The sequence below is a fragment of the Columba livia genome, chromosome 16, assembly GCF_036013475.1.
Source record: "Columba livia isolate bColLiv1 breed racing homer chromosome 16, bColLiv1.pat.W.v2, whole genome shotgun sequence".
NCBI classification, from domain to species: domain Eukaryota; kingdom Metazoa; phylum Chordata; class Aves; order Columbiformes; family Columbidae; genus Columba; species Columba livia.
In genome coordinates this window covers 13,305,931-13,315,872 of record NC_088617.1, presented here as the reverse complement: position 1 = coordinate 13,315,872, position 9,942 = coordinate 13,305,931, and positions in this window count along the sequence as shown.

Sequence of the window (9,942 nt, the reverse complement as noted above, 5' to 3'; positions counted from 1 at the left end):
GAAAAAGCACAGAAGCAATGGCCTGAGTTACCCAAAATATTCAAGTGTCTGAAATTAATGGGAATATGGCACTAAATGTCTTCTCATAGCCTGGGGCAAAACGAAATGTCAGTGGTCCTGAGATCCTTCAAACCTTGCCCAAGCCCTGTCCAAATTTCCACCAGTGAACTTTCCTGTGTCACCCGTATTTCTGCGGAAGGCACATACACAACCACAGAGGGTCTCAGCACTTTCTGAGCCAGCGGGAATGAGAGAGGTGGCCAGTGGCAAAAGCATTTTCTCAGACATCTGAGAAAAATTGCCTCTGCTTGGGCCGTTTCAGTATTTATGCAATGTAGAGCAGCTTTAAAGGAAGCTCCACTGTCCACTTTCCCCCATTACTTGGGTGTCCACTGAAGAAATGGGTGATGAGAGTTCAGCTCTGTGCTCTGGAGGAAGAAATGAAACAGATACTGTTTGCTTTCCCCCAGCCTGAGTGCTCTGGCTCTACGTTTACTGGGGATGGAGCTGCTGCCTTCTGGTCATACCACGTTGGCTGGGTTGCAAGTCTCCTGCTGTTGGGAGGAAGACCCTCAAGTTGATCAAGTCCAACCATTAACCCAACACTGGCATTAACCCTTGTCTTTTTATGTCAGAGTTACTGGCTTTTTTGCTCATATCTTCTGGTGTCAGTGTCACAAACAATGTTTAAAAAGATAAGACAATAAGTAAAGAAAATAAGTAAAGAAAAGAAAGAAAAGGGAAGGAAAAAGGGAAGGAAAAAGGGAAGGGAAGGGAAGGGAAGGGAAGGGAAGGGAAGGGAAGGGAAGGGAAGGGAAGGGAAGGGAAGGGAAGGGAAGGGAAGGGAAGGGAAGGGAAGGGAAGGGAAGGGAAGGGAAGGGAAGGGAAGGGAAGGGAAGGGAAGGGAAGGGAAGGGAAGGGAAGGGAAGGGAAGGGAAGGGAAGGGAAGGGAAGGGAAGGGAAGGGAAGGGAAGGGAAGGGAAGGGAAGGGAAGGGAAGGGAAGGGAAGGGAAGGGAAGGGAAGGGAAGGGAAGGGAAGGGAAGGGAAGGGAAGGGAAGGGAAGGGAAGGGAAGGGAAGGGAAGGGAAGGGAGGGGAGGGGAGGGGAGGGGAGGGGAGGGGAGGGGAGGGGAGGGGAGGGGAGGGGAGGGGAGGGGAGGGGAGGGGAGGGGAGGGGAGGGGAGGGGAGGGGAGGGGAGGGGAGGGGAGGGGAGGGGAGGGGAGGGGAGGGGAGGGGAGGGGAAAAGAGAAGAGAAGAGAAGAGAAGAGAAGAGAAGAGAAGAGAAGAGAAGAGAAGAGAAGAGAAGAGAAGAGAAGAGAAGAGAAGAGAAGAGAAGAGAAGAGAAGAGAAGAGAAGAGAAGAGAAGAAGAGGAGAGATAGTAAAAAGAAAGCCACGCGATGCATCCAGCTCTATCTATACTCTAAACTCCCTTCAGCTTTATGAATCACAGCCCCAGACAAGCAAACGCTGCTCCCACCTCCTGCTCATCCCGACCCTGCACGGCCCGAGTACCTGCGCATCTCCACTATTTTTATTCTGTCACAGAATCACAGAATGGTTTGGGTTGGAAGGGACCTGCAAAGCTCATCTAGTCCAGCCCCATGCCATGAGCTTAGAAACAAAGAGACAAATGTCCAGGTTCTGGAGGATTCAGTGTATTAGTGATATGGAAAGGACAAAAAAGGGGAAAAACAAGAAAACAAAATCATCTGTTTCAGGCTGGTGTGGATGAAAACAAGGAAGCAATGTTCTCATTCAAGTCACATCTAAACAGCTGTGGAAAACCTTCTGGAAAATTCTGGCTCCCAAGGCCTCTGTGATGTCACCACATGTTGCCATGACGACCCCACGCTGTCCCCAAGCCCATCTGGCCACTGACAGCCCGCCTGTCCGGTCGGACTTTGCCGCGCTCTCACGTGTCTTTCACCGTGAGCAGAGCACACGCACCCAGACTCACCCTGATCACTCCTGATCCTCGTCCACCCTGATCCTCATCCATCCTGTTCCTCGTCTGTCCCCATCCTCGTCCGTGACCGCCCTCCTCGTTATTCCTTGCCAGCCCTCCTCCTCATCCCATTTGATCATCGCAGCTGAGCCAGGTGATGGAGCAGGACTGGTCCTAGGGGAGGTTTCAGAGCTTCCCTGCTGCAGTTTAGAACCAGCGATGGGCTCCACAGGGTGTGATGGGAGATTCATCACCAGGATCAAAGCAATTTGGGCACCAGGAAAAATTCTGTCAGGCTGCTCTACATGAGGAGCCAGAACCTCTGTGCTGGCAATCCTCCTCCTGTCTGCCCCGCTTGCAGGGAAAGCAGCATGTGAGGAGCACAGGGCAAATGACCATGTGGGTCTGAGGAAAACATGAGCCAATTAGCCCCTAGAGACTACTCCTGATGCAGAAAACTGGAGAGAAAAAATTCTGGGTGATGAAAAAAGTGACATCTTTTCCTCCCAGCCCTCTTCACCTCAACAAATTGGGGTGAGGAAATCCACCTCTCCCAAAAAATGATGCTTGAGATGGGAAATCATGGGGACAGGAGACCATCATGACAGGAAACCATTGCGGATCTGACAAATCATTACGGGGAGATATTGATGGGATGGGAAACCACCACTTAGGGCAGGCCAGGGCAGGCAATCACCAGCAGGTTGGGAAATCACTGAGATGGGAGGACGTGGTGTGAAAACTCAACCCCTCACAACACTGATGCTGATGCTGGTGGAATCATGGCCATGGGGACGGAGGCTGTTTGTCCCCATGCAACCCCACACTGACCAACAGACATGGCCGGGGCAGCAGCAGCTCCCATTCCTCCTGCTGCTCCTGCCCTCCAGGTCAACTCAACCGGCTGTGACCCCCAGGATCTCACCCCATCTCCCTTCTGTGCTTCCCCCAACAGAGAGAATCCCTCGCCAGCTGCTGATGGCGTGGCAGGCACAAGCCAGGAGATACATCATCCCGGCCATGGCTGTACCTGTGCCTGCCCACCTGCCGCCCACCAGCCAAGGGCTGCTGGTGCCCCCCCAGCCTGCCCAGCACTACCCTGTCACCTACCACCTGGGACAGGGCAGTGTGTGGCAGGGGGTGCCAGGGACCCTGGGGCAGCTGCTGCAGCTCCCGCCAGGGATGCAGCTGCAGCAGGTCCCCCAGGTGGTGCAGCTGTCCCCAGGGGTGCAGCTTTGCCACGGGGTGCAGCAGGTCCAGCTGCCCCAAGGGGTGCAGCTGGTGCAGGTCCCCCAAGGGGTCCAGCTGCCCCCTGGCCCTGCTGCATTTCCACCACCCTACCCCTGGGGACAGCAGCTGGTGACCAGCACCACACTGGCGTCACCGCAGCCCATGGGGATGGGGCCATGGGCCGTGGTCCAGGGGCAGCCCCCGCACCCCACGGGCTCATACCAGCCCCCCATCCCTGCCCGCCCCAGCGCCCCGACAGCCCGTGGCCCCGCGGCTCGGCGGGTGCGGAGCCGCCCTGTGACCCGCACCCTGCCACACACCACCAAGGAGCCAGCGGAGACCTTTGGCAGGGACGGGGCGGCTGTGGAGCTCGGCCTCCCCACTGCCAGCCCCCACCAGCCCACCCTGGCTGCGCCAGGGGACCCCACAGGTGAGTGCCGGGGCTGGCAGAGCCTGTGGGCAGGTGGCCAAGCTGAGGACAGCTGGCATCACCTGCCTTGGGTGGCTTTGTGTGCTTTGTCAGCAGAGGTGACCACCAAGGCAGCCCTGGGGATTCCAGGGGACCTGCCCCAGCAGGAACCAGCTACCTGCAGCAGGGCTGTTGAGGAGCTGGACCCGGACACCGTGGCAGACAGCTTGTCCACCTGGCTGGAAGCCACGTTTGCCGGGGATGGCATCCCTGAAGTGGCGGACAGCCCTGACCTGGCCAGCTTCCTCTGTGAGCTCCCTGACCTCTCTGGGTACGTGGCACAGGGCGGCTGTGGCACTGGGGTTGGGAGACAATGAGGACACCAGCCCCCATGTCCCTGACACCACAAACCCACCCACCACCTGCCTCAACAAGCTCCCTGATCTCTCCGAGCACAGGGCAGAGAACACCAGCCCCGGAGAGCGAGTTGCGGCGGTGGCGCTGGAGGACGGCGAGGACACCAGCCGTGTCCCCAGCGCTCCCACCTTCCTGACCGAGCCGCCGGACCTCTATGAGTATGTGGCGGATGGCGGCTGCTCCAAGGACGCAGTGGTGGCTGTAGGGCTGGGGACAGCAAGGACACCATCCCTGATGTCCTTCCTTGCCCCAACAGCCTCAGGGAGCTCGATGGTTTCTGGGAGCACATGGCCGAGAGCACTTGCTCCCAGGACCAAGTGTCGCGGCCACAGCCCAGGGACAGCGGGGACGCCAGCTTTTCGACCCATGGCCCCCGCATGACCGCTGAGGTCTTCGAGGAGCTCCCAGACCTCCCCAAGTACGTGGCAGAGGGCAGATGTCCCAAAGAGCTTGGGGGGGGGGGCTGAGGGATGGTGAGGACATCGGCACTGATGTCCCTGACATCCCCCACTTGACCCCCTCCCTCAACAAGCTTCCCCATCTCTTGGAACACAGGGCAGAGGGCGCCTGCATGGAGGACCCAGTGACAGGGGAGATGCTGCTGTGTGGGGACACCACCTTCCCCGATGGCCCTGACAGCGTGGCCAGCAGCAACCCTGTCACTGAGGACTTATGGGAGTACCAGGCAATGGGTGACAGCCTCGAGCACCGCCTGGCAGCGGCCATCATGGGGGACATGGACCCCTTCTGGGGGGTGATGGCCTCTCCATCGCCAGCTCCCCAGGCGACACAGGGTGCTGGGGCCACTGACCTGCCGCCCTGGCTGCAGAGGGATCCCCTGCAGAGCCCTGAGCAGAGCTCTCCAGGGAGTCCTGAGGACCCTCCAGAGGACAGTCCCCAGGCCAGTCCCTGGAGGGAGCCTATGACGGACTCTCTGGAGTCCCCTCTGCTCAGCCGCCTGCAGGAACCCCTGCACAGCCCCCTGGCCAGCCCCCTGCCTGCGCCCCAGCCTCAGCCGCCCTCCATGGACCTCCTCATGGAGGAGCTGCAGCGCAGGGAGCCGCGGGTGCTGCTCACCCGCCTGCCCCTGCCACCGGGCACCATCACCTGCCGGGGGCTGCCGGGACTGGGAGCTGCGGGGCCCAGGAAGACCAAGCGCCCCACACCAGCGAGAGCTCCCGAGGGCCATGACACCGCTCCGCGCCACACCATCCCGCGGAAGCGGAGCAGAACATGATGGTGACCAGGAGCCCCCGCTGGCCACCACGATGGCGCTGGCCCCTCCACCGCCAAGCGCCGCTTCGCCACCTCCACCTGGCGACCCTGCTGGCCCCAGGCCTGGAGAAGAGGCCACGGCCCTGCCCGGCACCTCGCGGTCACCCAGGGGAACCACCATCCACAACCAGGACCCCCCAGCCTGGTACCACCAGCACGGCGACCACCACCTCTACCCCTTCCTACTGCTGACAGCCACAGCACCGGCATCCCCACCACCCGCTGGGACCAGCGTCCCCAGGAGCAGCGTCCCCACCCGGGCCGAGGACGCACCCACCGGGGGACACAGGACTGAACACCAGCGACCCGAACCCCAGCAGCTGAGCTGGCTGTGCCTGTGCCCACGGGGACAATCCCAGTGCAGGGACTGTGGCAGCAGCTGCCCGGGCCCCGCGGCTGCTGCACCTCCCGCTGACTCCCCGCCGATTCCTCGGGCCCTGGGGCCGCACAGCTGCACCCACCGCGCTCAGGAGCAGGAGGACTCGGTGCCCGTCACACCCCAACAGCGGCCACAGCAGCAGGCCTGAAGAACTTGGCTCAGGAGGAGCTGGACACTCTGTTGACGTCACTGGGCAACTGCCGGTTTTGTACAGAGGAAGATGGACATGGAAAGAGCCACCTGTACGGCGACACGTAACCTACCGCTCCAGCGCTGTCCCCGTGGTGCCCACACCCAGAGGAGGTGTGGAGGCAGAGACCTGCACCCACGCACCCTCTCCAGCCCCTCTCAGATGCCGCTTTCTTGCTCCATTCATTAAACCACTTGGGTGTTGGCTTTGCAGCACCTCTGCCTGCGTCATTTGTGCGGTGGGAGGGGGTGAACGCAGCCCCTGCCCACCCCGAGGGCGGCTGAGCTGGGCTGGGAACGGACACAGAGAGAGGATGGGGACAGGAGGTATCGCTCCAGGGGACGGTCGTCTGGGGAAGAAACGACGGGGATGGCATCACTACTGGGTTTACCGAGGCCTCCATCACTGTCCCAGCACCGGTGCCTCCATCACTGCCCCGGAACAAGCGGCACCATGGCTACCCCAGCAGTGGCGTCGCAGGCCTCAAGCTGCTCTCACAGAACATTTGCACCCATCCCGTGCCCACTGAGGAGAGAGGCCAGAGCGCTAAGTAGAGAATTACAAGGTCAAACACTTGTTCACATGCAGGCCGTACCCCAACCCAACTGACACATCCCAAACGGGGCTTTACAGGGGGTTCTGAGGCCCTTCAGTCCTTCAGGTACAATGGAGCTTCACTCATCACCAACACTCACACCACCCATCACTGAGAACACTCCAACTTGGTAAAGCAGCTCGAGTTTTGCAGCATTCGTTCTTAAGGATTTTGGCTATAACACCAGCCAAGAAAATTTACGGTTAGAACTAACCCAAGTTCCCTCCTCCATTGGCACCTCTTTCTCCATCGGTTCTCCAAAGCATTTCTTTAGTTCCTGGGGAGGACACACCAAGACTTTCCTCACTTAAATAGAGGAGAAAGAGGAGTCACAAGCCTGCAGAAAACCTGACATCCACACGCAGTGGACCCACACAGGAACAGTCTCAAGGCCCCGCAGCTACACAAAAGGTTGAATTAAGGAACCGTTTTCCTCAACAGGGAGAAATTAAGGATCAACTGAATACAACCACCACTTGTGGTTACTGTTGCTAGCCAGGAAGTGGAAAGAACGAAGCATTAATGCTGTTCCATCAGGGACATCAGGACTGTGAGGAAGCCCTTGTGGCCTCTCACCCCAAGGCCTGTCCAGAGCTGCTCCTCACTTCAGCTCAGCCCTGCATATGGGACATGGCTTTTGGCTTGTGGCCACAGGACTATTTCAGTTGGCAGCTTCATAGACATGATGGGGAGGGGGTTGTCAGCAGGGTCACCCTTGACAAGCTGTGGCACGATGCAGAATCACAGAATCACAGAATCATTTTAGTTGGAAGAGAACCTCAGGATCACCAAGTCCAACTGTTAACCCACCCCTGGCACTACCCCATTTCCCTGAGAACCTCATCTCCGTGTCTGTCCAACCCCTCCAAGGATGGTGACTCCACCACTGCCCTGGGCAGCCTGTTCCAATGCCCCACAGCCCTTTGGGGAAGAAATTGTTCCCAAGATCCAACCTCAGCCTCCCCTGGCACAACTGAGGCCAATTCTTCTGCTCCTGTCACTCACTATTCGCATTTTTCCCTCCTTGACGCTGCTGCCCACTATGAGCTCGCACACAACCCCAGCTCTCCAGTTAACAAACGCGGCTGAAGTGCACTCAGCTGCAGCCAGGAGAGAAGAAGAAGGAAAAACAAGAGGCACTTGGAGGACAGAGACATGACGGGAAAATGCTCAAAGAGAAAATGTTTTAGATTCCCGCACCAATCTGTTGTTATTTCCCACATGGAGAAATACACATCCCGCCCCTTCTGTTCCATTGTCAGGGAAAGACCAAAGACTTTGAATGCTTCACTTGCCACTAAAGTATTCAGGATCAATTTTCCTGTGTTTCTACGAAAACTGTTGCAGAAAACATCCTCTCCAACATGTTGATAAGGTCAGGGGCTCGTCCTCAGCCTCACCTGAGCCCCATTGCAGGTACCAAGAGACACCGAGATCTCATTCCCTGTTGAAGACCCCAATACCAGCTTGGCTGGTAAAGCTTTCCATCACAACTACCTCTAACATGTATCTTCTGATTGTACTTAATCCATTTCTCAGTAAACTGGCCTAGAAAAAAGAAATTTCTAATCATAATAAAATAGTGGCTATACAGGAATATTTTTTGACACGTTAACATCGCTGGAAATGGAAAGCCCACTTAAATAATTTTCTCTATGTAAATTAACCCCATAGTAACATCACCACACCTGTGCCAGGGTTATGCACATGACAGATCGATCTGGATTTTGCAGACGATTTAAAAAAAATAATCATAGAATCATAGAATGCTATGGATTGGAAGGGACATGGAAAGCTCATCCAGTGCAATCCCCCCATGGAGCAGGAACACCCAGATGAGGTTACACAGGAAGGTGTCCAGGTGGGTTGGAATGTCTGCACAGAAGGAGACTCCACAACCTCCCTGGGCAGCCTGGGCCAGTTCTCCGTTACCCTCACTGAGAAGAAGTTTCTTCTCAAGTTGAAGTGGAACCTCTTATGTTCCAGTTTAAACCCATTACCCCTTGTCCTACCATAGTTTGTCACCGAGAAGAGCCTGACTCCATCCTTGTGAACACTCACCCTTTGTATATTTATAAACATTAATAAGGTCACCCCCCAGTCTCCTCTTCTCCAAACTAAAGAGCCCCAGCTCCCTCAGCCTTTCCTCCCACAGGAGATGCTCCACTCCCTTCAGCATCTTGGTGCCTGCGCTGGACTCTCTCCAGCAGTTCCCTGTCCTGCTGGAACTGAGGGGCCACAACTGGACACAATATTCCAGGTGTGGTCTCAGCAGGGCAGAATAGAGAGGAAGGAGAACCTCCCTCCACCTACTAACCACCCCTCTTCTAATCCACCCCAGGTACCACTGGCCCTCTTGGCCACAAGGGCCCAGTGCTGACTCATGGTCATCCTGCTGTCCACCAGGACCCCCAGGTCCCTTTCCCCTACACTGCTCTCCAACAGGTCGTTCCCCAACTTATACTGGAACCTGGGGTTGTTCCTGCCCAGATTCAAGACTCTACACTTGCCCTTGTTCTATTTAATTAGGTTTTTCCCTACCCAGCTCTCCAGCCTGTCCAGGTCTCTGGATGGCAGCACAGCTTCCAGTGTCAGCCACTTCTCACAGCTTGGTGTCAGCAACAAACTTGCTGATAGTGCGCTCTAGTCCCTCATCCAAGTCATTGATGAATATATTGAACAGTATTGGCCCCAGCACCGACCCCGGAGGCACTGCACTAGATCCAGGCCTCAACTGGACTCTGCCCCATTGACCACGACTCTCTGGCTTCTTCCCTTCAGACAGTTTGCAGTCCACCTCACTACCCAATCATCCAGACCGCACTCCTCAGTTTAGCAGCAAGGATGCTGTGGGAGACTGTGTCAAATGCTTTACTGAAGTCAAGGTAGACCACATCCACCGCCCTGCCATCATCTATCCACCTCGCTATATCTTCATAAAAGGCTATGAGGTTGGCCAAGCATGACTTCCCCTTGGTGAAGCCATGTTGACTGCCCCTGATGACAATCTTATCCCTGATATGCCTTGAGATGGCACCAAGGAGAAGTCGTTCCATTACTTTCCCAGGGATCGAGGTGAGGCTGACCGGGCTATAATTACCTGGGTATTCCTTCTTGCCCTTTTTGAAGACTGGAGTGATGTTAGCTTTCCTCCAGTCCTCAGGCACCTCTCCCGTCTCCCAAGACTTGGCAAAGATGATGGAGAGCGGTCCAGTGATGACATCAGCCAGCTCCCTCAGCACCCACGGGTGCATCCCATCTGAGCCCATGGATTTGTGGATGTTCAGATTGCCTAATTGTTCCTTCACCCAGTCCTCATCAACCAAGGCAAATTCTTGAACCGTCCTGCCTTCCTCTGGGGCCTCAGCAGTGCGGGGCTCCTCAGGACAGCCTCCGGCAGAGCAGACAGAGACAAAGAACCATTCAGTAACTCTACCTTCTCTGTATCTTCTGTTGCCAGGGCACCCACCTCGTTCATCAGTGGGCCTACATTGCCTCTGG